This window comes from Lissotriton helveticus, chromosome 5_1 (genome assembly GCF_964261635.1).
Source record: "Lissotriton helveticus chromosome 5_1, aLisHel1.1, whole genome shotgun sequence".
Lineage (NCBI taxonomy): Eukaryota > Metazoa > Chordata > Amphibia > Caudata > Salamandridae > Lissotriton > Lissotriton helveticus.
In genome coordinates this window covers 147,178,162-147,201,621 of record NC_136065.1, presented here as the reverse complement: position 1 = coordinate 147,201,621, position 23,460 = coordinate 147,178,162, and the positions used below count along the sequence as shown (strand labels likewise).

At 41.6% G+C, this 23,460-nt stretch overlaps 1 protein-coding gene across 1 annotated transcript in view; it reads right to left on the bottom strand.

The window, feature by feature from the left end:
* The window catches only part of DIPK1B (divergent protein kinase domain 1B), a 398,361-nt gene that overhangs the window by 314,262 nt on the left and 60,639 nt on the right, over nucleotides 1–23,460 (bottom strand). The gene's annotated exons all lie outside the window — the stretch shown is intronic.

The window sequence follows — 23,460 nt, the reverse complement described above, 5'->3', positions numbered from 1 at the left end:
GGACCAGCATGACCAGGAGGTGTGTAAATAAGAGCATCCGCCATAGACTGTTGTGGGTACAAGGTCAGGCAGAAGCCATCCCTCGATAGGGAATGCTACACATTCAGACTCACTTTTATAGACTATTGCTACCCCACCTCTACCTTTTTCTTGATCTTTCCTGAGAATTTTGTAGCCAGGTGGAATGGCAGTAGTTAAAGTCAGATTGGCACACTCTGAAAGCCATGTTTCAGTGAGAAACAGAATGTCTAGATTTCCATAGTTTAAAAAGTCAAAAACCTGCAATAAATTTTTTTGTAATTTTTTTGTAATGAGCGCACGTACAGTAGTACAGCAGAGAACTGTGCTAATAATAGGGTACATCTGCAGGATTAACTGATTCATTGGGAGACCACACACAGTGTCGACATGCAAAATCTTTCAGTAACATATTGTGTGAACAATGAGGTGAACACGGAAACTTAGGGGCCAAACTGAGCAAAACAGAGCTTTTCCGGGAAATAAGGGCTGGCGCTGGACCCTTCCGCGACGCTGACAGAAGTAGACGGGCTTGCCTTAGGCGTGCCAATGGTGCACCAGCTGCAAGTCCGCGCCGCAGCCCTATTTAACAACATAGAGTACAGAGGAACCAAAATGGCGCCCCTAGAATGTCCCAACCCGGAAGAATAGTTTGGGTAACTCCAATGCCCAAAATAAATTTTACCTGCCCCCCCTCCCTCGTTTCAACAGTTAGAAGATCCCTACAGTTAAACATTGTTCAATATTGTGCAAAAAGCAAATTAGCAACAGTTTTCAATTTTTACACAGTTCAACACAGGAGATGCCGAAGACTCATGGCATTCGCGCGAGACCCAATTTAACAACATTTGGGCAGAAAGACTAGATTGCGCACAAACCCATATGGCGCCTCAAGAATATCCCAATCCCGGAAGTACAGTCCTGGTTACTCCATTGGCCAAAAGAAAAAGACGAATGAAGAGGATCAAATATTTTATCATTGTAAAAACAAGTGTTACAAATCCTATACAATGGAAAAAAGCCTGGGAAAACATAGTAAAGAAATAGCAGAAACAAGAAGATCGCAACAAGGATCAACTGCCCATCCACTTAGAAGATCCATGGCTACCCCTCACCCACCTCCAACAACTGATCAGAAAGTAGAGGATCTACAATGTGTTATCTGTGGTTTAGCCAGAACAAGGGCCAAAGGGATTGACGAAAGAACGAAGTACAGAGTATGTGAATCTCAAAGGACAAACATGTTTTTATCTTCAGCTAGTTTCTTCTAAGATGACGTTTTCAGCCGAGCAGCTGATCTAAACAGTGAGGTGAATGTATTTGTAGTGGATATGCAGGCCCGGACAGGCAATTCCGGGCACCGGGCAATCCCCCGGTAGGCTGGACGGGGTGGGGGCCGGTTCGGTGACAGGGGGCCGGTTTTGTTGCTGGGTTCGATTTGGCGGGACCGAGCAAACTAGCACAATCTGCATAAAATGCAGCTGCTGCTGCACGCACTGTCCGGGACCGTGTACTTGATGTCATCCGATTTTCTTTTAAATATTAAAATTCAGCCTGTGACCTCTGACCTGGTTTGGAAGGTGGGTGAACCGTGATGCGCGGCGCGCAGTGACGTCTACTCTCGGTCTGCGCGCCACGGTATAGTCATTCACCCTTAGGGTGGAGTGCGCAAGCGCATTGGGGGTCGGCGGGTCGGTGTAATAAAAAGTGCGCGTGGGAGAGACGACTGAAAGACAGGCTGGCATAGATGGAGAGTGGCCTGCCTCCTGCCTGCCGCCCGGCGCCCACAGCCCGCAGCCAAAGGTGAGTGACAGGCCACCCCCTCCCCTGCGTGAGTTTCATGGCTGAGTGGGGGGCGCGAGCCGCGTGATCGGGTCTGGGCCGCAATTAAAAACAAAAGCCATTAGGCGGATTTTGGGATAACGTACTTCACACTTGCACACGTAGGTCCTGGGGAGAAAACACCTCCAGCCTCGAAGCTGGGAAGAAGTGTCATCAGCCTTGGGGCAAGGAAACAAACTACCACTAGGCGCCTCTACCTCCTCATCCTGTGCTTAACACTACAATATCTAGTGGAATTGAAAGCTCAACGGCTGTACAATAATTCGCTGGGGTTATTGTTTTATGAAATACAAATGGTAAGCACGCACTGTGTTTTGTTACATATGTGACATTTCCCAGAAATTAGCTTATATGAGAAACTAAGACCTGGTATGAATTGCCAGTGTGATACCTGCGTCAAAAATATTTTTCGGAGGGGGGCTCTCACTTATTCTATATTCCAAGAATGTGTTTTATTTTCGTTCATGCATGTAGATTGCTTGGACTTTGGAAGCAACCGTTTGCGTAACTTTAGCATATGCTTGCAAAATCTCATACATGCTATTGAAAAAAGGCCAATCTTTCATTTTTGGTACTTTCATCGTTTGCACGTTATCTCTCCCCTTCAATTAATTCAAATACCGTATACATTTTGTTTACTGAAAAAAACATTGTACAGAAATGTTTTAACAGTAAATTTTGAATACTGCAAAGAATGAAAGGGAGCAAAGTAAAAGGGAGGAACTCCTATCTAATGAGTGAATAATTTCTTTGGTAATGATTTAATTGTTTCAATCTGGTATCTGCAGTATTGCATTTGTCAATAAGATACTGGAATTAATGTATTGGAATGAGCTCCTGATAGATTGCTAGGATAACTGTCTGGGATCTGTGCAACACGGCTTAAAAAAGCTGTTACGTGGTCAATGCTGGTCGCATCACAGCGCTTTTTTCCCCCTTGACTGTAAGCCATGTTTCAAGGCAGCTTGTCCTCCTGTGCAACTGCTCTAAAACAACATTAACAAAGCCAATAGTTCTCACATAGGCGAGACCTATTGGCTTTTTGAATGCTCGTTTACATTCTGTGAAGGGGGCACACTGCAGCCCACATTAGACCTTTCACAATATATAAATTGTTGTAGTGTGCCTGGGCGGCTTACTTCCTAGAGAAAGGTTTACTGAAAATACATAGATCATCTTAACTATGATGTAACAAAGAAGCATTTGCTTCACTAAAGCGTGGGAGGGAACATAAGTAAAGGTTGTAATCTAATTGAGTATTGACTAAATGCCTTCAGTCTTATTAACTATTTCCAAAACTCATAGTAAATGTGCAGATTTTCATTATATTCTGTATGTATGTTTACTTAACGCTATACATCACCAGTAAGTCAGTTGATCATGGGCCTCGCAGTGTGCTGTACATTAATTGTGATTTCCATTTTGGTCTGTGTAACAAAATTGCAAATCTTAATCGGCTGATTTTGTCATTGCTGGTAATTATTTAGCAAACCTCAGTGACCAACATTTCATGATTCGTTAAATCTGACCGAATTGTATTGGATTTCAACAACTAAATAGCACTTACCACCCCTATGTAGGGTGCTGAAGTGCTTGCCTACATGAGTAGCATGCTACACTTTGTAGAGTGTGTGGTTGGAAGGATGTCTTTATTTTGGTCCTTTGTGGGAAATGTTTCCATGTCGTGCGTGATGACCACTGAGGTGCGGTTATTGTGTTATGAGATGCATCACCTAGCAGTGTGTTTGATGAAGTGTGCGAGACAGATGCTAATTTTTAGGGTTTTCCATATGCTGGTAGCTTCGAACAGCTCTTCAGTTCCCTTTATGGTATTTCATATAATATAGTCTGCTCAGCTGGTTGCTGCAGTAGTTGTCCAATCTGAGATTTGGGGCATGGTTGTGAGCGGGCATGGTTGAAGTAGTAGAGAAGTGGAAAGATTGGGATGGACATTTTTATTATCATCCCATATACTTGTCTTTGTGAGACGTAAATGTGACTTCCTTGAGGAGATATTGCTTTTTATCACCTAGAGTGCTGCTGAAAAGGTGTCTAATCTACAGCTATGGAGTGGAGGTTCCTTTTGGGTGAAGTTCATCTCGAGTTCTAAGAAACTCTCCTCATCCCAAATACCACTTTCACTTTTTAGATCCCACCCATTGCTTACCATTGGTTGGCTTCATTATCACACTCCTTCGCTTGCTTCCTATTCGATGGCTTGCCTTCCTCTTCTTGTATTTGCCCTTCTCCTGGCGGCTAACTTCTTTACCATCCTTTTGATTGGCTGACTAGTATCCTTCGCACTCCTTACATTTAGGGTACTCGTTTCTTATTTTTCATTCAGCTCTTTGTGAGAGTGCATTTGGTTTCTTGCTTTCTTCCTTTGTATGTCCTCTCCCTCACTCCCCACCCCAAATCACTTCGCTTGTTTGTAAAAGCAATAAGTATATATTTTCTGTAGGGTATGACTAAATATGAGACTTTAAATGTTGTTTTGGTTTTATTTCCTGCACACCACATATTGCATATAAGCTCTTGCCTTGCATGCAAAGGCTTTTATGACACAAGTAGTATTCGGGCTCGTTCGCTGCGCTCGCTCGCTACAAGCTGAACGGGGGCTGCTCTGCCAAAATTTGCCAGGGCTGTTTCAGTTCCCAGTCCGGCCCTGTGGATATGTATGCCCACCTAAACTGCATGCGTGCATACATTCGAAAATATGAATGTACGATGAGCTCCCAAACGCGCCGGCACAAGTGAATGAAAAGATACGGAGGCCACTCTATCCTTGTTGGGGGAATTCCCCGAGAGGGCTGATATTAAGAGACGATTATGGCAACTACCCTTCGCATTTTTTAATTATAACAATGGAGCATTTAATCTATGGAGCACACATCGCTGAGGAAGATCACTCATGAGTACAGAACCAACACACTTGGAGTATTCATTAAGAGCATATAGGATAAAGCTTGGAGAAATGACTAGAGTGGAAAGTCAACAACCGTGGCCTCTTTAAATTTGAAGGTGCACTAATACACTCATTGTACCCCTTGTCTGGTTGTCAGCTTATTTGGCATGGTCCTGAGGAAGGTGGTCCATCGTTTGTTTCCAACCCACCGAAAAGCGTGTCGACCTTCTGATAAACCCTGTTGAATTCAGATCATCAATAGGGAATGGAGACAAATTAGTTCTAGGTCTCCCCATGATCCAGATATGAAGAATGGTTGATATTGGATGATGTGAGAATGTGTTTTGGTTGTGGTTGAGTAAATCTGAGAATTGATGAGAGCTGAGTATATATATTTGTGTAGGGGTCTGGAACCATACATTATATTTGTTCCTCAAATGTTTAGGAGTGTATAATCATGTACAAAAAACATTGCACATAAATGTAAATGTATATTTGTATGGTTTTTGCATTCATAAAAAAAGGAAAATGGAAAAAAAGAATTACATGTATTTTTGAATAATAAAAAAATGATGATAAATTAAATCATATGGTTAAAGTGTCAAATTGTACAAATCAATTCAATTCAATCTTTATTTCGTTGCATTGCAACATAAAAGACAAACAATAAAATACAGGATAACACACAGACATCAATAATCAATACTACGTTTCATCATGACGGACACCCTATTATCAAATTTACATTTCATCATATTGGGACACACTGTTATGGTTAGAATCCATCACAGAAATAGATAAATATTTAAAAATCTAAAATTCATATTTAAAAAACATTAAATTGAGTTTATAACAGCCAAGGCAAAAATAGTTTAAAATCGCACGATTTAACTAGACATAATTTGTGGTTTAAACAGATCCATAGGATGAACATTTTTTTTTTTTTTTTTAAAAGAAAGCGATGCTTTCTGTCTAATAAAATTTACAGCCAATAAATATTTACTGATTCCGAACACAATTACTTGACTGGTATCTGTAATTAGGATTCTGCCAGCTTCCTTATGGAAAATGGAGCCAATATTATAACACAAGGGAACAATCCATTTTTTTCTTGCGTTACCATAACTCGGACAAAAAAACAGTATGTGTAAAACGTCCTCCCTTTGATTACTAGTGCACAAGGTACAATGGTCATTGTTTGTCTTCCCCCAGCTTTTCTCAGTGGCCTTTGTCCTCAGAGTTCCATATCTAAATTTTAAGTACAATGTTTTAGCCAAGGGTGGCTGGATCTCATCGAGGAATGATTCAAAGAAGGCCTCATTTTTTACCATTAGGAATTTTTCGGTAAGAGGACCATGCGTTCTTATATATACGGACTCATGGCTCACATTTGACCAAAAAGACAGTTTAACTATTTTCTTGGAGGCTGAGGTTAGAGATTCCGGCTCATTCCAAAAATGAGTTAGTCCTAGCTTGATTAGCCAAGATTTTACATGTTTAAACCAAAAAACTTTCCTACCACTGTCTAGGTCCAAAACTTTTTTCAAGCCATTTCTGTAATCAGTCAGTTCTAGCGTTGTCCATATTCTGACCCATAACAATAATGGTCTCAGTATAACATGATGGTCGGTATGTTTAATATTTAAATCAAGGAATAGAGGTATCAATGGAGTGTTACTAGGGACTTTTAATAATCCCCTGATAAACCTATTCTCCTGTATTTCAAAAGTCTTCTTACATACTGGACCCCATATTTCTGCTCCATACAGGGCAGCTGATTGGACCTTATACCTAAAGATCTCTAATGCTGGGGTAACTGCCTTGTTCACACTTTTATTATATCTTTGTAATATTGGAAAACAATTTTGTTTAAACACCAGTTTTGATTTCTCTAGCTGTGGGCTCCATCCCATTGACGAGTCCAGCAGAACCCCCAAGTAGGTAAAACTATGTTAAAAATCTAATTTTTGGCCGTTTAACAATATATTTTTTTTTAAACTTTTATGCGGGTTTAGTGCCATATATTTTGTTTTTGTTATATTAATTTCTAGTCCCTTTAGGGTGCAATATTGCTGAAACCTATCTAGTAAGGTCTGGAGGCCCGTGGTGTTTGTGAAATGAGAATTGTGTCGTCCGCGAATAGGAGGGACGCTACTCGTTCCCCCCCAAACGGGGCGAATCGTTATCACAATTCTCCATATAGGCTGCGATGTCGTTAACATAAAGGGAGAAAAGTGTGGGAGCCAGAACGCATCCCTGGCGTACTCCTCTTTTTATGGGGATTGGATCTGTAAGTTCCCCGTTTGGGCCCCACCTGACCTTAGCATAGTTCTCCTGGTGCAAACCCATCACAAGTTTTAACAGTTCACCAGGGAGCCCCTGCATATCCAATCATATATGTAGCCCTTATTAGATGTTGTACACATAAACTAAAGAAATATAGGTTGTGAGGGAGCTTGTTACATATCTTTCGATGAGCTCCTAGCAGCAATGTAACTGCCAGCCTTCAATTAAGTTTGTACTCTTTGAAAAAGCAAATGAAGTTTTAAAGACACTCTTGAGTGCTGGCTACGGTTTCACACTCAGTGAGATTAGAGAAATAATGATCAACATTGATGTAACTGTATTGTTCCATAATAATAAAATTAAGATTTTCCTGGTGAGAATATACAATGACAGACTTCATTTTTGTCAGTCTAACAAAAAGAATGAGCCACATATGGTGTTCTCAGCTGATTTGACTCCTGAAGTTCTTCCTGCCAAAATAAGATCACAGGATGTTGTAAAATCAGCGGAACTAATTTAAAAAACATCCTGAAAGATGCGATTTTGGACTTTATGACACATTTTTTGATGATCCCAGAGCTCTGCAAATCAGGGGAGTCAACAAGAATGCCCGATATTGTCTTAACATTGTGTTATATCATTGTTTAATAACAGCAAAGCAAAACTGGTACAAACTAAAGTTCTTGAGTTTGAAACAGAAGCCAACAACATTGATGATGGCTTTGAAAATATAAGAGAAGAAGAGGAAGACAATCCCACGAACCGACAGGCTTATGCTGTGCAAATGTACTGTCTTTTCCAAATCATATTTTATAAATTACATCACGGCAAAAAGAAAACTCCGCTACACACCATGACTGTCCACGCAATCTATGAGAAGTGCAAAAGTAGAGAGCTAATCACTTCAATGAATAGGATGTGTGTATCAACATGTTATAATGACATAGTATGGAGCAGAAACGTGTTAGCAGCTCATGCTGTAAAATCTTGTGAATCCAACAGCACACCACTTCCAAGTCACTCTACCAGGAAAGGATTTACAATTGCTGCTCTTGATAATTTTATTTTGCATACAGCTCTTCTTTGTCTGGAACATCCAGCACCCATGATACTGCCATGGTGCTTTTTCAAGACTGTACTAATGAAGTAGATGCTGGAAAACAAGCTGTGCCAGCTGTATGCATAAAATAATGAAGCTTTAAACTTATAACCTAACTGCCTTGCTAGCATATGCAAATCGCTACAAGTCACAAACACGTCTGGCGATTAAGGTGTTTTCTGTATTGTAGTTGATATTTTAATGAGTCAATTCAGTAGAATTTGATAATCTTTATCCAATGATGGGCATTTTCCACATGACAAACGTTGTGTTGGTGTGTGCAGGAAGTTATCTCAGTGAATGTGGCATAGACAATCCATTTACTGAGGCTGAAATCTTTGGAAGCAAAACTATCCAGTCAGTATTGAACGGAACTCATTATGTTTGTTTGTTACAAGGTATGCTCATCATATTTAAGGCTAAAGAAACATTGCGTTGGAATGCGTTCTGGAACAAGAATGACAAATTAGGTTTTTTGCATATCTTATTTCAGAAGTGTAAAAGACACAGGGTGCACTTCATTCAAAAGACATAATGCAATACGAGGCAATGTTCGATACGCTCAGTTCAAAATCAGAAAATCAAGTTTGTAGAGTTTGTCAAAGAATGTGAAGAAACATCAGAACTTTGCAAGTACTGGGGAAATGTTTTACACATCATAGCTCTAATGAAAAACCTGGTACATGCTTATCGGGACGGTGATTGGGACCAGCACATGAAGACTGTAGACTCACTGATTACTGTGTTTTGCGAATTCAATTGCATAAACTACCTGAGACATGGGTTTTGGTATTTGGAACGTTCAATGCTGTAGCTCCCGATATGAACACGGAAACAGACGAGCCAGAGATCACAGAAAAGCTCCAAGGAAACTCATTTAAAATGACTGAGCCAGTGTTACTATACAACTTCATGACCAAACAATATGTGAATAATGATATGGAGACACGTCTACTAGATGTCCTGGAACATAGATCGAAACAATACGCAGAACTGAAGCAGGAGAGATTTATATTGAAAGAGAAAAAGCTGTTTGACATAATCACTAAAGCTAAACTTCCACACTTTAATTGCCATAGTAACAGTTTCATCCAACCAGCCACTACAAAACAGGTTACACACATAGAGATGGATGTACCAAAAGAAAGGGGTGAATTTATCAAGGACATTCTGTTGCATGATCTTCTTCTAACAAACGCATTATTTGATGGAGATGCTGGAACCAAGCCAGTGAAGCACAAAGTCAAGTGCAAGAGCTTGAAAAAAATCTTTCACCTGAAGAATCTCATTTTCAAAAAGGTGTCCTCATTAAAGCCTGCTGATGTTGTAGACTATATGTCACAATTGTGAATGGTCAAGATTTCATCCATGCAAAAATTCAGAGAGGTTGTTCAGACTGTTCTACAGATATCAAAGTCAGTGTGTACTTTGCAATAACTGCACATTGTCTTTGACAGTTATCTTGAACTATCTGTCAAAGAATGTGAGAGGATCAGACGAACTTCTATAAGTGGAACAATTGACATTTCCTGCATCAAAAATTTGACACCTATACCTGTGCAACTTGATAAATTCTGGTCATCAACATCGATCAAGATGAACTTGGAGATGTTAACTCGCCAAAACATTGCTGATGCTTCACCAAACACTGAACTTCCAATTATTACAAGTGGAATGATTTTCAATGAGGAGTTGGTGCCTGCTGAAATATATTCAAAAGGTACAGGCCATATTGTTCAAGAACTCAACAGCAAATTGGAGGAAGATGACCTTCGATTTGTGTCACGTGTTGAGTGGTCTGTTTAAAATGGTTCCAGTCGAGTCATTGTACTGTCAAATGACACAGATGCTATCATTGTGCTACTTAGATTTGCTGCAGTATTCATAAGTCATGGATTGACAGAGTTATGAATATGTTAAGGAACAGGCGAGAAAAGACACTTAATCCTGTTTCAGATTCTGTACAAGAAACTTGACCCAGAGATGTCCAGTGTTCTTATCAAGGCACATATTCTTACGGGTGATGACACTATGAGCAAAATTGGAACAAAGCTTGGAGCTGTAACTGCTGAACCTGTGAAGTTTCTAAAAGGATTTGCTGAGACAGAAGAATGTGACTTCAAAGACGTAAAAAAATAATTTGTGCATGTGTGGAAAACGAGTTCTGACTGTCACACATTTGACGATCTTTGGTACAGTGAGTTCAAGAAATCAGTCCCGCTAAGTAACCTTACACCAACGTCATATTCTGTGCGTGGACACATTAAAAGAGCGATGTACTTGATCAGAAGATGTGTAAACGTTTTGGATCATGCATATGTAGAGAACGATCCATGTGAATATGTTTGGAACGATGATGGGGTGCTAAAATCCTATGACATTTCTAAAGCTTCTACCCACAGAACGTACACGTACATTTACTTGCGAAACCTGTGCTAGAAAAGGATGTCACTGTCGATATATGCTCTTCTCAAATGTTCAACATTTTGCAAATGTGCCATGAGAGACTGCAGAAACGAATAAAGTGAACTATGAACATGTGTCTAAAACAGGAATGAAAAACATTATTTTTCATATTCAGATCATAAACATTATTTGGGGTATAAATAAAAGGATTAAAAATCATTATTATTTGTTTCATATCTATACATGTTTCTTCTTCCTCTATTATAGCAGCCATTTTGAAAATGGTGGAAGGGTTGCTCTAAGGAGATATTTTCTGTCTCTATGAGACTACCTGACCCCCAAAACCTATGTCTTGCTACTAAAATGAAGTATATATGTCTCTTGGTTCCTGGAATATTACATCATCACTGCAACACATCTGCCATTTAAAAAAATACCATCCAGAAAAATGCGGCCCGATCAACAATGCCTACCCAAGCTACATTACTTCTCTAATGATCCAAAAACACAATTAAAAAATGAAAATCTCTTGAAAACTATTTTTTTGATTCGGTATATCAGGGGTCCAGGATTGGCTGTGTCTACACTGCATATGACACTGAACATTCACCTGGTCGATGAAATAACTCATGGAACCTCCATCAGGCCAAGACAGATGGTGTATTAGCCGGAACTCCCCCGAGCTTTCTTTGGCACCACCCGTAGAGGAGACACCAGCAGGTTCCTTAACATATTAATTGGAAATGGCCCTGCCAGCCTACCCTGACTCACTTCTTTACACAGTTTCTCCTGGACTAGCTTCTTCATTGCTTTGCAGGATTTTAGATTGTCTGCTTGTTGACCCTCTCAAGACCCAATTAAGGCATGTGAAAATAAAAAAAACTCATAAGAAAGCCTTCATTTCACCATCAGGCTCTCTCTTCAACCACTGCAGCATTACCTCCGGTTTAACCTTTCTAACCACCCTCTGCCCGGGGGTGGATTGCCCCTGCTGTGCACTGAAAAAAGTTGCAGAGGTACGTATTGGAGGCTTATTTGTTCAAACTCTAGCAAGCCCCATGGTGGGCTGCTTGCCTGTCCCCTCCACACTGCTCTGGGTGTGGCGACTCCAAAAAGGCTGGTAAGGAACAGGCAGCACACTCACAGCATGTGCTGTTACAGCAGGTCTCGTAGGTGTCATGAACTGTAGCCAAAGCTCTTGGACAATAACCCCCTCCATGCTTTTGTCAGCGTGGCACTCTTCTGTGTCATGAAATGCTCATCAATCTTAACCACGCCAACACACCAAAAACGATGATGGCTGTCGTAATGACATGAATGTACTTCCATAAGGTTGCCCTCTGCTCCGGAGCCTTTTCAAACAAAATGATGGTTAAAATAGTGAACGCCACCGTCGAGGTATCAACGGTAGTAGGTACCACTCCTCTGCTTTCAAGCCTTCCTTGCTCACTATTTCCCTATGCAGCAATTTAAACAAATCAATATTCTCAGGACGGTCAAACGCACGTGCCCACTGAAGCTGTTTCCAACCCGAGCAGCGTTGCTAGGTTGGAGACGTAAGGCACAGGCTCCCAGTCTTCCTGGGAGCGCAAATTGAGGGTGCTCAGGCCAATCCTGATGCTGCTTTCATGCTGTGAGAGCAGCGTCAGAACTGGCTGCAGGTGATTCTGGCAGCCTGTCTACAGCGGAGCAGAAGAGCGTGATGCGGCTGAAGGTAAGTTCATCTTTTTTTTTCTTTTTCGTCCAAGTCCCCTCCCCGCCCACGCACCCCTCCGCCCCGCCACTCTGCCCTGCCACCACTGGCGTGCAAATGTGTCCAAAGGCATCTGGGAGTTAAGACGAGCAGAATTAAGCGGAAGCAGGAGTTTGTGAAACAAAAAAGTTTTTATAACCCCTTCGCTGCGGCGCTAGGAGGGGGGGCACGGAGCTCCCATGCTCGTGACGGAACCGCTCCGTCACGAGCCTCGGGCGCGCTGTGCTTGTGACAGAGCAGTTCCATCACGGCCCCGCCTGCTCAATAGAACGCGCCGCGCAGGTGCAAAATCAGCGCCGCGCAGGCGCGCCGAGCGGGCCGTGACGGAACCGCTCCGTCACCAGCACAGCTCGACCGAGGCTGGTGACGGAGCGGTTTTGTCACCAGCATAGTAGGGGTTAAACTCCCTGAAAGAAAGGTGAGTCTGAATGCTGGGTAAACCCAATGACAGCTAATGCCTAAATTTAAGAGCCGTGCATGGAAAAGATCCGCTTCCACTGCCTGATTTCTTGACTCCCTGGAGGATGGAGAACAGCAGAACGATGGAGGAGCAAAGAGAACAAACTGACACGGGGCCTATGGCTGCCGTGACAGACAGCGAATTTGTGTAATCACTTTATTCCTATGGTGCTCGCTCGTGATATTTACAATCTATGTTTTCCTTCAATTTAATTAACTTTTGCTATAAATCCTCTTTTACCCAAACACTTCATCGCAATGGCTTCTTTTCCCTCCTGACTGTGTAGTACAGAATAACTTTCACAGATAGATAGATAATGGGTATAATAAAACGATGACACTTAAATCAGCAGTGAATTTGAAATGATGGAAATAAATTGAAACAATAAATATAGAGTACACAAAAGGCATTGCTTTCCTGCTCTGATGAGCTCAGCATATTCCCAAGTCAGCATTATAAGCCACTTTCTGTTTATGGCAGTTCGTACAAACAGTCTTTCCTTTGCTTCCTCACTCAACTCGGAAGACTTTGACGCAGGCACTCATACTGAGTCGGCTGGACTACTGCAATCGCCTCCTGGTCTCAGCCAATGAGTCCTCACTCTGTAGATTGAAGGTGGTCCAGAACACCGTGGCGTGACTGGTCCTCAATCCCCCCCAAGACTCCTGCCCGCCCTCTTCTTCGTCAGCTTTACTGGCTCCCAGTACGCGAGTGGGTTAAATTTAAAGTTTGTTGCACTGTTCACAAAGCTATATACAATCTCGGCCCCGCTTATCTTGCTGAGAAATTTACACCGTACACGCCCTCTAGGTTCCTCTGCTCTGGATCTTAATCCCTTCTTGTGGTCCCCCGAGTTAGGAAAGCTAGGCTGGGTGGGAAGGCATTTTCCCACCTTGGCCCTCTTTGCTGGAATCAGCTCCCCATGCACTTAAGACAATGCCCCGATCACCTCCAATTCAGAAAGCACCTTAAGACTATTCTTTTCTGTTTCTGATTTTGTTGTAGCTTCTTAGCTTTTCTTGTTGCCTGCCCGAAGCACAGAGATACCCCTTAGGGGGTCGATTCAGGCGCTACATAAATAAATAAATAAACCACTATGGTTTCTAATAAGATAGAGAATAAAGATGAAAAACCTTCCATCAAGGTCTAGTGAATCACTGGGATTAACCTGGGTAAAAAACTTTTTTTTTTACAAATCCATGTCTTCCGATGAGTGGATCTCATGCAAAGTCAGGAGGGGAGACAAGACATTCTCTGTGCAAGCAGCTAGGCTCTGGAACAGCCCTGTCCTTCAAAGGCCCATAGAGCAGGATCTATGTCAGACTTTCACGACATCCAGATAAAATACATTTACATCTAATAGATCTAAATGAAACCCATTTACAAGGTCAACGGTAATCCTGAAAATCTGGCATGGATCCGGCCCTCTGATACAGCACTGGGCACCCACGCTCTATTGTTCTAGCAGAAACTTGTCGCCTAAGTTGGAGTCAGCGCTATTCTGTTATTCTTCACTAGGGGCTAGATGTAGGTAATTCGAAAATACCGATTCTAAAATACCGAATTTTACCGATTCGGTATTTCAGAATCGGTATTTGGGATGTAGATAATATTTCGGTAAAAAATACCGAATCGGTAAGGCCCATAGGAATGAATGCCAATTACCGAATCGGTAATTACTGATTCCGTAAATACCGAAAAAGTCAAGGGTGGCAGGGTGTCACTTTGATACCCTGTTGCACCCCTGATTAGTGCTTGTGTGCCATGTGGCACACATACATGCCCTAAGGGCATGTATATGTCTGTCACATGGCACAGGTGTAAATGCAAATATTTGCATTTACATAGGAATTCGTTATTTACCACCAACTAATAGTTGGTGGTAAATAACGAATCCTTAAAGCCCTGTAGCACTACATATCAAAATACAGATTCGGTAATTTTACCAATTCGGTAAAATTACCGAATCTGTATTTTTTTAATGCCATACGTCACAGTATCCAAATACCGATCGGTAACGGCCGAAAATCGGTATTTTCGGCCGTTGCCGATCGGTATTTGGTGACCTACATCTGGCCCTAAGTTCTTATACACCATCCTTTTTCCAAGCTTCAGGGACGAATAGAGCCATTCCACAGACAGTCCTCCCCTGAATATGCCCCCGCCCTCTGCGACAGCGCCTTCCCTCCCCCTGTATCTGTGCCTTGAAATGATTACGCAGTAGCCTGTGCATTACAAGCATTATAAATAAGTAAATGTGATACATAAATCATGGCACCGGGTTTCCAGAGCATCCTCTTACGCACCATTACTTACCACATAATAATTCACCTTCTTTAAAAATCAATCTGCTCAATGCAGCAGGGCAGCACCTCAACACATCTGCAGATTCAACACATTCATGGGGTTGTCTACGCGGAACCCGTCTCCGCTCAGAAATGCGATCATTTCGGATTTAGGTCATATTAATGAGAAGATGGCTTGTTTCTATAACACACACCACAGAGTGAACAGAATCATGGCTCAATATTCTAGGGAAAATTTTTTTAATAGTGTGGCGGGTAATTGGTAAATTTTTCAGGGACTTCTTCAGAAATGTAAGCGCACTATTTTTAGCTATGATACACATATGGCACAACATTTCTGGAAGGCGGATTCTGGTGCAAAATGTATTATTGGATTACTAGTCTGTGGCACTACAGTCTATGGAATTTAAGGAGCGCTGTAACATGATTTATAATTGAGTGGGGTGTAGGGTTTGCTGAAGCTTCAGTCTAAACTGATAGGTATAACAGAGGCCCCCACCTAGTACAGAAATTGCATCAAAGTGCATGCCTCATCATGCATACATCCGGGCACTACCGAAGATCCATCCAAGCCAGGACTGTTTTCCAAAGATGCTACTCAGATCGCTATTAAAGTGTGTTCCTCAGGCCTTGGGCATCTTTGCTCATCTTGAGTTCCAAGATCGAAGCCGTCATACCCCTTCCGCTCACCCTCCCTCTTTACACCTTATGGATACTCTTAATGCTTCACTGGCTGATGGTTCTCATCGGCTCCCAAAGTAGTACTTAAACTACCCATTCAAAACCTAATCACCCCAATGAAATCTGCAATTGTAGGGTGGCCATTCCCAGACAGCCTGCAAACCCAGCCGCAGTTGACTCCTGTTTCTTACCCCCAGATTTATCATGCTCCTCTTTTGCGAGTCCTTAATAGCGTTTATTAAGGAATCGCTATTAAAGACTCGCAAAACGGGATGCATGTAGAAATCGCAAAATTTATAGCGATTTCTACTGATTCCTTATTTGCGATTCGCTAATAAGGAATGACTCCCCATTCATTCCTATGGGCCAAAGGCCCACAGGAATGAATGGGGAGTCATTCCTTATTTGCGATTCGCAATTAGCGAATCACAAATAAGGAAGCGATTTCAAGGGTGCCAGGGTGTCCAAAGGACACCCTGTAGCACCCCTGATATGGTGATTTACACTGGTGTTGCGCACACACACGTCCAAAGGACATGTGTGTGTGTAACATCCAACTTAGAAAAATGCACTAAAGTGCATCTATTTACCACGAAGTCAGACTTCGCGGTAAATAGCGGCCAAAGATTGCGAATTCGCAATTCTAAAATGGTTCATGAATTGCATTTAAGGAATCTCAAATAGAGATTCCTTAAATGCAATTCCTCGCAATTTAGCGATTTCAAAATTTGCGATTTTTGCATTTGGGATGATGAATCCCAAATGCAAAAAAAGCGCTCGCAAAGGGCCAGATTCACAGAATCTGGCCCTTTGCGAGCCGATTTTGGCTTCATGAATCTGGCTGTTAGAAATCTGGAGAGAAAGGGGCACAGGCCTGTACACTGCACAAAGCACAAAGAGGTTAGAGGCTAGGCGAATGCTGTACTATCTAAGGGGTATATTATCAACAACTAGCGATAATTTTTGTCTCTAACTTGTTTAGAGACAAAAATTATCGCCGCACATCGGCGATTTTTATCGCAGATAAACCTTGCTATTAGCAAGGTTTATCGCAAATGCGATAAAAAACGCCCGCAATGCATGAATATCGCTGAAAAGTCAGCGATATTCATGCATTATCGAGCAAATGCTCTTAGCCATGTTATCCACCTCCCATTGGATAACATGGCTAAGAACTGCTCAGGGCAGGTGTTAGCTTTTGGAGATATTCGCCCTTAGCGCAAATATCTCCAAAAGTTGGTAATAGGAGATAGCGATGTTAGAACATCTTGGCACGCCCACTTTGCATATCATTAGTGATAAATATCACTGACATGCAAAGTGGGGCCCATGATGGTCGCTATCTCCTATTAGCTGTCGCTAACTGGTGTTAGCGACAGCTTGGTAATAGGGAGATAATTTTATCTCCGCTTTCTTGGCTTTTAAAGCCAAAAAAGCGGAGATAAAACCCCTTGATAATATACCCCTAAGTACCCAGGAAAGCAATATAGTATAGCATAGACCAGTATAATATAGTATACCATTAAACATAATATATAAAATAACACAATATTGCTTAATATAGCATATTTATGGGGACGGGGGCCCATAGTCTGTCTCCATGAACAGTCTACGATTCGCCGTGGACTGTGAATTTACTTTGGATGCCTGCCCAGAACATTGTACACCTTCTGATCTTCACTTTAACTTTTCCCCACCAGGCTTTGCCTAATCACATTTGCTCGAATTCCAGAAAGTACAAAAGTCCTGGTTGGTTAACAATTAAACCGGAAGCACCCTCGTCTGGCTTTCTGTCTTCAGTTCCTTACATACCCAGTGCACAGAGTGACCGAATGCTCTTGCTTTGCTCTCTTAGTCTATAATGGCATTTGGAACGCTTCGGGAGGGAGCAGCTGAGTTACTGAAGCCTAACCCATGTACAATTATATTTCTGCATTTGAAATGGATCAGGTCTACTGTGTAACAATGCTGCTGTGGCTTTACCATCAGATGAGGGCAATGCTTCAAATATCATATCATATATATATATATTGCACCACATAACGCCCAAGGTAGCATTCTATGGATTAAAAGGGCACTATGACTTTTGTCAAAGTTCCTCTTTCGAAACAGCCCACAAAAATACTAGGTATTTCACATTTTTCTATTTAATGGTGATTAAACGTCTAAGATGTCAACAGCATGCATGTATATCGTCACAAAACTACATAAATTGAAGGCAAGAGCTCAGATTAATATCCAGCCTGGGTCTAGTTTAAAGCATAGAATATTAGGGAAGAGGCTTTTATCTATCCTTGTGTAAAATGTATATAGGACAGACATGTGAATTATTTGCAATCTGACGGAAAATTCTGTATTGATTGTGCGAAATGTACATATGATGTAGGTCAAACGTCAATATTTTTAAGTTGAATTTTGGGGCACGTTTTTGCAGGAAGCCCCTCTAACCCTCTAATTACAACCCTTCTTCTCGATTTGTGCTTTGTGACCACTTTCCATCGTGTTCTTGCCTTTTTTTTTTGCACTTCTTGAAATTGAACCTTGTACCTCAATGCGCATCCCAGGCTAGGCAGGTGACAGGGGTGTTTTTAGGCCTGGCTTTCACAATAACTTTAGCTGAATTGTCAGATTATTGTTTTCTTAAAGGAAAATTATACAAAATATACTTATAGTGAGGGACTTTCGGTTAGTGGGTTTCCTCCATTGGTCTTTAAATTGTCATTCACATTTTTCTTCCGCCCACCACGGCATGCATCATAGCGCAACGGATGAACCCATTTTACCCATTGGTTCCCTTCACTTTGAGTAACTGCACAAAAGTGAGTTTCACATCAGTGGCGTCGGGAACCCCCTGCTCCAGCAGCTTGAGCGGGGGAGGGGAGGATGCTACTGGAGCTCACCCACAGAGTACTTTGCGTCAAGCCGAGTTTAACTTGTCGCTATTACAACAAGCATTGGCATTGCCAATAGGTCTCGCCTTTGGGACCTTATAAGTATTTAGTTATGTAGCACAATATCCTTAGTGCAACAACATCAACTGTTGCATGGCTAAACACTTATACGGTCCCAAAGGCGAGACCTATTGGATTTGTCAATGCTTGTTTCTAGCTTACATTGGGGTTACTCAAGTGATCCTAAAAACTTTGTGAAACGTATAGCAGTTTATATCTGGCCACTTGCACCTCCTTACCATGCTGCCAGATGATGCCGACAGCTGATCACCTTCTGTTTGTACAACAGGACCCATTGTTGATACTTGATATGGGACGCTCTTTGGGTTTACTGACAGACCTGAGGCTGTGTCACTTATGTCAATTGATCTCTCACTATATCTGACAATATTGACATGTTTAGTCGTTGCACCACCGGTGTACTGATACTTCCTAAATGGTACTTACTCAGGTTCTTTCAGAGAACCTTGTATTATTGCTGCCTCTGGAGTGCTTGCTCTGTGAGTAAAGCTTTCCTATATACAAAGAGTCTTCATGCAGTCCTCATTCAAGAACAGGGCGCGTTGCTGAGTCTGGCAAGTTCTGCTATTGACGAACTACAAGTACAGAGGTCTCGCTGAGAAGGTCTGGTGTTCTGCCATTACAAAATATATGATTTAGTCTAAGACATTCTGGCTTTTGCCACTTTACAACCTTATTAAAGTATCACAACTCTGCAGAGAAGTTCCACTATTGTTTTATTTAACATACATTATCCCTGTGGGGATCCGCCGGTACTTTCAGTTTAAAGGAGTGGATACCATCCCCAGGGTTCCAGATTTTGTCTCACTTAAGGCATTGGAGCCTTTGTGGAAACTGCCACTTCTGCCCTATTCGAATTATAGCTGCCCTACCTAAGGCACGGAAATACCACACTGATACTGAAAAAAAACATGTAAATAACCTAAGGGATAACATAACTGCTAGTTAACCCTCTGGGGAAGTATACACACTGCTAGAAAGGGTGTAAATCTATCTGCTCTTCTCGGGAGGGCTGCAATGCTTCTGATGGGGCAGTTACAACAGATATCACTATCAAAGGAGAGAGAGAGGACAAGGTAGCTAGTCCGTATCCCCGGGGTTTTATATGTGAGATCAAAAAGGACTAGCCTATTTGTGAATTTACATAGACTCAAGACTGTGAGACAGGGTACAAACCCTTTTGTTTGTTCATGAAGCCAGTGTAGTGACGTGAAGTTGAACATTTTAAAGCTATACAGGGATACCAGTACCCGAGTAATTTGCACCTACACACTTTGGTCCTGAGGAAAGCCAGTTTTAATCATAAAGGCCTGGCTGAAACATGTAGACCACACCTGGATGTAGAAGACCCTAATTAACACTCCTATAACATCTAACAGCCTGTTTTTAATGCTAACAGTGACTCAGTTATTAAAATATAATTTACCCTCGGCTACTGGTATCCCTGTATAGCTTTTAAATGTTCACCTTTACGTCACTACACTGCACACTCAGAAACATACCTGCTCTGCTGTATTCAGGCGTCGAAGCACACCCGGGACACCCTCGGTGTCACTGGGTGGGCCCGATGATGAAGCATGCCACCAACTAGGTTGGTGGGTGAGGGCTTCATGAACAAACAAAAGGGTTTGTACCCTGTCTCACAGTCTTGAGTCTATCTAAATTCACAAATAGGCTAGTCCTTTTTGATCTCACACGCAGTTACAACAGAAACACTTCTCAGCATTGCTTCCATCCCTCACATGGGACAGTCCCTACAGGTGGTTACAGGGATCCTGAACCTGCAATGCAATGAAGTCAGCACTTTTCAGCTTATTTACCATATTCTAAATTGGGCAGAGCTAGCACTTTTGAGCAGAGTTTATATATTCTTAATAGGACAGCTCCTGCACGGTAGACCATATCTATATGTGGCAGTAGTACAAGTGAATGTTTGATGGATATGGTTGGCCACCGAACATGTAGTAACTAAAAACAAAGGGGTTCTATTTCAGAACAAAATAGCCTTTTTCCACGAGAAATTGATATGCATTTCTATGAGGGAGTCAAGTTGTTGCATATACAACACAAGTCACAACCTGATGTTTGCTGCCAAATGTATTGTCCTTCCAAATATTTATTTGAAGCGGATACTTCAGGCATGATCACCAGTGCTCTCTGAATCACCATCAGTAACATTTTCGTAACGCATTTGCTGTCCAAAAGTATATGGTGTCCATTAACTAAGAAACACCACTGCTTTATTATGCTACACAATCTCGTCTAGTTCGGCTAACATATTGCCAGATTTGTGTATATTTCTTATTTTGAGACTCTGCCCCTCCAATGAGAGCCTCGGTCGTAATTGAGAAGTTGCTTTGCAGGGCCAGAATAGAAAAGGAAACACAAAAATTAAGATTATAGAATGATTCTATGGTAATTGACAAGCCGCATGGAATTACACTTTCTTTATTTGTGACAACGTTTATATAGGCCCGTTTATTCCCTCTATTGCATGGCATACCTGTACATCTTCTTATAAAAAATACAACAAACGTTCCCAACCTGCACATTTTACTTCTGGATTAAATTCAGTGATTCTCTATATTGCATGCTAAGTATAGAAGGAATTTGAAGAAATTAGGAAAACATTAAATGTTCACACATGTTACATCCTTATAAGGGGTGTTAAGTATATTGCTATTATTGTTAGTAGTACCCTTACTATTCATGTAACAAAGAACACACTAGAACAAACGAGTGGGGCGCTAGAAGGAAAATAGATATTGATACTGAACATGATTTAAACTATTAGACAAAACAGGACATTCCCGATAAAAGACAAGATCAATACATATGTTCTTTTTAAACCTCAAGTGTAGCGCATACACTACAGAGGCTAATGCAGAACGTCCTACCCATTGCGACATTCGTATGTGAATTGGGGCCAGATGTATCAAAGGGTTTTGCCCATTCTGTGTCTATGGGGAAATGTGTTGATACATATGGCCCTTGGTTCGAAAGTGGTAACTCCTCAACAGATGTTAGCTTAGTCCAAAGAACGGCTGGTAACTTCGGGGTGAATATAGAGTTTGGCAGATATGGGGTATCCGCCTAAAAGGGTGGCTGATCTGCCCACTCTATTTCCGTTGTACTGATGTCCATAAACTCTAAAGGGACGAGACATCGGCCAATTTTGTGTACATGACCCACATTCACCGAAATATAAACGAAGCCCTTAACAGTCGAGTTTGAAACAAGTTGTTTTAAGCAGACTGTAGGGCATAGGGGCACGAACCCAAACAACCACTGTTCAGTGCAACTGATAAACAAGAACCCAGTGTTTAGTAGAATTCATTCAAGAAAATACACCCATCTTCCATTTTTTCACCTGTCTCATAGAGATATCCATATTTCTATAGATGTGGCCATACAGAAAACATGCTTATTTGAATGAAAAAAGAAGTTTCATGAAAGACATGAAGTCCAATACCTACTCACAGTAATTCACTCCCAAAGCCATGCATGGGTTTTTTAGAACCCTTAGATCTTATCACGTGGGGTAGACATGTAAGGCAGTGATACTCCAATATTTTTGGAGAACAAATATACAAAAAGTATTAGAAATATTAGCACTACCATGTTTACAAGATAAAAATGTAGTAGACCAGAGGCTTGGGTTTGGAAATTGCATTTTCTGAGCTGCCTGTATCATCTATGGTTTGTTAAATATTTACATTTGGATATTGTGCTTATAAATGTACCAATGTACTGCAATTTTCTCAAAATTGTCTTAGGACAGGCAAACCTGCTACACTATGAAAGTACTGGAAGATGCAATGGGTGGATCCGCATAGGGATTTTGTAGATTTTGGAATGTTTTAAAAGTTTTATTGAAATATGACGTTTTCTATTGGTGCTTGTTATATTTTTTTTTACTCTATACTTTATGTTTATGATAAACCAAATAAAGTTGTTTTTTGACTGACTACTGGAAGATTGAATGAGTCCTTCAGAGCCTATTGCTTTTTGTTACCAAATGCATATGAAAAGTGTGCTATTGATCTCAGTTTTTAAAAACAGTTTCTCCAGGGGAAAACTCCTCGTAGAAAGCCAGGCACCCTGCATTCAATCTCCAGGGCCCAATGGAATGAGCACAGTCTACTGGACTTGTGTAAGCCATTTGCTAGCTCCTTTGGAATAATTGCTGTCTCTGATGCCAGGACACCATGAATAGCCACTAGAGTGGAACAAGATGGTTGAAGAATCACCAGTCAAGGCTGTGAATTTCCAGTGTCGGAGGAATCCACACTTGCCACCCACAACTGTAAGGTCAAAAAGCCTGAGGCAATGCAACTTCTTACGTATAGATCAGCAGTTCAAATGTGAATATCTCCGGATCCACTAGAACTAGAAAGGTGGGGTGAGCGCTTCAAGACTGAGGATGATCTCCTCCATCTATCTCTTTAATTGGTCATGTTAGAGGGTGAAATCATGGTAAACCTCAATTGCTCCTGAGGCCACTGTATGGACCCTCAGGCTTCCCTGTAGCAGGGGCAGGGTCAAGAAAGAAGGAGGCTCATCCTGAAGAATAGGTGACAGCTCTTCCCCAGGCCACAGATGATGCAGCCAATGAGGGTGGTAGATCCTTGAGCAGAGGTCCTTGAGTCCGGGAGTTGGTATAATCCCACAAAGGCTTCCACAGGTCCTCATGCTAAATGTCCCAAATACACAAGGCCTCTCGGGGGTGTCT